At 34.1% G+C, this 3,140-nt stretch overlaps 1 long non-coding RNA gene across 1 annotated transcript in view; it reads right to left on the reverse strand.

The window, feature by feature from the left end:
- The window catches only part of LOC136795147 (uncharacterized), a 60,264-nt gene extending 59,003 nt beyond the window's left edge, over nt 1–1,261 (reverse strand). Inside the window, exon 1 of the long non-coding RNA XR_010842705.1 lies at nt 1,225–1,261. This is a non-coding gene — a long non-coding RNA (uncharacterized lncRNA). The remainder of the gene's footprint in view (nt 1–1,224) is intronic.
- Nucleotides 1,262–3,140: the final 1,879 nt, after the last annotated feature.

Genomic DNA, 3,140 nt, shown 5'->3' on the forward strand with positions numbered 1-3,140 from the left:
ATACCGACCAGTGTAAAAAGGAAATAGTCTACATTCAACTATAAGTCAAGAAGATAGATGAAGTAAAAAGGGTGTAATAACCTAGATGTTGATTGCCCTGAATAAAAATCTAATCTAATCTAATCTGAACCAATTTATAGCACATTAAACTAGCTTTAATTTGAATGTTAATAGAGATTTGTACGTCGAATGGTTTTGTTTTTTTTATTATTTATTTATAGCTATTTACAACTGTACATTATAATACATTTAGTAAACCTGATCTCGGTTAAATTGGAATGTTAGAGGCGTGTAGAGAAACTACCCACTAGCAGCAATTTAATGACGTTTTACATTAGCAGGTCTCGTGGCCATCTTCTTTTCAGGTACCTCGGAATGATTTTTGAGTTTTATCAAAACAAATTCACAAACTACTGATTTTTAATGATATGTAGCTTTTTAAATGGATATATCTTGAGTACTATTGAGCGTAAATAGCCCAATTAGGGCTCATATTTTAGCAAATTTCCTCTGCTTTAAATGGTGCTGTATTATTTTTTATAGTGTTGTTGATAATTTTCAAGATATGGGCCTCCGAAAGAAAAATTATGTTTTTTAACGTTTCGAAACAGCCGCCTTTTTATACCCCTCCCCCTGCCTTCTCCCCCCTGCCTATTCTTGGCACACTCATCAGTTGTGACTAGTAATTATTGAATAGCTTGTATTTAGTTTGTAGACTGATATTAATTGTAAAATAATACTGTGGGAAAAAAAAAAATGTTATCTTTCTTTTCTATTATATTGTATCATATCAAAAAATGTAATTTATATATGTCCGATCACGGATTGACCAGTATGCTGTGTAATGTAGCAACCCGATGTATCTGGGCAGCATGATTGAATAAATTTCTTTCTCTGTGTGTAGTTTTCAATAAAGTAATTGAAAATGCGATAAAATAACTGCCTTTTTCACCCCGGCTCTTTTGTACTAATAGTGTTGCAAAAGAAAAATGTTAAAGTTTTGCAACGAGAAATATTATTAAAATTACTTATATAAAAAATGTTGAAAAAGGATTTACGTTATAAAAAATTATCAAAATAAACAATAAACTATTGGGTAACGTTGTGTTTATCTCTCATATAAATATTAATTGTAAATTATAATTAATTATAAATATGATTATAATGTCATAGACGAATTCTCTGAACTGAGACAAGAAAAAGTAAATACTCATTCAAACTTACCATTACACACTTCTGGTAATGAAGAACAGGCCAAATGCCTACTAAATAGAGTTTATCTCATAATGTTGACGTCTCGTGGGAAAACCGAAGAAGAAAAAACTAATCAGGTTCACTATCAATAAAGATGGTATGTCATGATGTTTTATTTATATATTGTTATTTTCGAAACCTGCTCATTCATATATTTATTCACCTTGATCAAATTGATCAGGAATTCATTCGACGCAGAATTTAATGTTTTTTATTTTAATAAATTTTAACGTTTTTCAACTTATTCCTTTAACAATTTTCTACTTCTTCCTGTTTACAAAAAGGGGCCAACGACGGATTGTAAAAACTATCGATGAATCTCACTACTTCCTGTATGTTATAAAACATTTATGCTAATCGAATCACTAAAAAACTAGTCGAATCACGAAATACGCTGAAGAAATTATCAGAGACTACCAACGTGGTTCAACTATTGATCGAATTTTTTCAAAAGGCTTACGATTCTATTGACCGCCAGAAGCTGTATAATATTCTGATTGAACAGGGAATACCAAAGAAGGGAATACCATGACCGAAACGTTTAATATGGCAGGAATCGGTAATCATCATAGAAGTTCTAGGTCCGGTCGGGTTTAAAAATAGGTAATTCTTTATTACCTATCTTTTAATCTAGCACTATAATTTGTCATTAAAAGTGTGATGAATACTGAAAAGGGTTTAACTTTGGGTGGTAAAATACCGGTGCTTGGGTATGTTGATGATTTGGTATTATTGAGCGAAGACAAGGAAACTATAGAACTAAATATGACCGCGTTAATAAGCTCCATTAAGGAACTAGGTCTTGGAATAAACAAAATACATGGTTAACAATAGAAATGCGAGAAATTTCGGTGATAAAGATGTAGGAGGAAATACGTTTGAACAGGTAGATAAGTTTAAGTATTCAGGTTCTACGGTAACTAGAAAAAGCTAAATTGATGAGGAAATAAAACTGAGAAATGCTTGTTATTTTTTAATTTCGAAATTTCTTAGCTAGGATAGATAGATAGAAGGCGTAAATCCAAAAACTTAAAAATTATAATTTACAAAACTTCTTTCCCACTGTTCTTTATGGATGCGAGACGTTGCCTCTTACACTAAGGGATGAACAGCGTCTTAAGGTTTTCGAAAAAAATAAAGTGTTACGGAAAATATTCGGACCGAAAAAAAATGAACACTGAATTAAGGGGCCTACACCCGCTAAATATAATTCAAGCTATAGCATTGCAGCGTATAAGATGGCCGTGTAAGGTTGTAGGGCTGAGTAACGAGTGGATCAAATAATGTTGATAAAAACTGACGGGAAAACTAGGAGTAGACCGAAACGTAGATGGTAGGATTGCGTTAAAACTGATGAAGTAGAATTAGGTTTGGAGGGGCACTGGAAGGATAAATAAAACTATTCTCAATGAGTGAGTTTCTAGTACTGTCCTCCCCCTAAATTATTATTTATTTATTTATCACCCTACCCTGCCTATTAGTCAATACGGGTGTTCGCAGCAGTGGGTACAACTCATTGCTCCATATGTCAAACATTACATAGCTATCCACACAGTTTGCTCTTGTTATAAAATAAATCTTGCTCTTCTACTGAGGCCTTGGTGTAGCTTATTCTCTCCTACCCAGGGAGAAGTGAGAAGATCCCAGAGCTTCCTTCCACTCGTACAAGAAAGTCTTGTAGTGCGGGTAGTTTTCTTTCTTCATCAGCTCAGGAAGATCGTCCGTTTTTCCTCATCATCTTGGCTCTCAATGCTTCGTAGGCGGTACAGGCAAGTACGACGTGCTCGGCGGTCTCAGGAACCTGACAAATTGGGCATAGATGATCGATGTTTATGCCATGTGCGGCGAGCTTAGCTCGGAAACCCCCATGCCCCGTGATAGTACAA

Source organism: Halyomorpha halys, unplaced genomic scaffold (assembly GCF_000696795.3).
Source record: "Halyomorpha halys isolate HHAL.00 unplaced genomic scaffold, Hhal_1.1 Scaffold346.1, whole genome shotgun sequence".
In the NCBI taxonomy this organism is placed as follows: domain Eukaryota; kingdom Metazoa; phylum Arthropoda; class Insecta; order Hemiptera; family Pentatomidae; genus Halyomorpha; species Halyomorpha halys.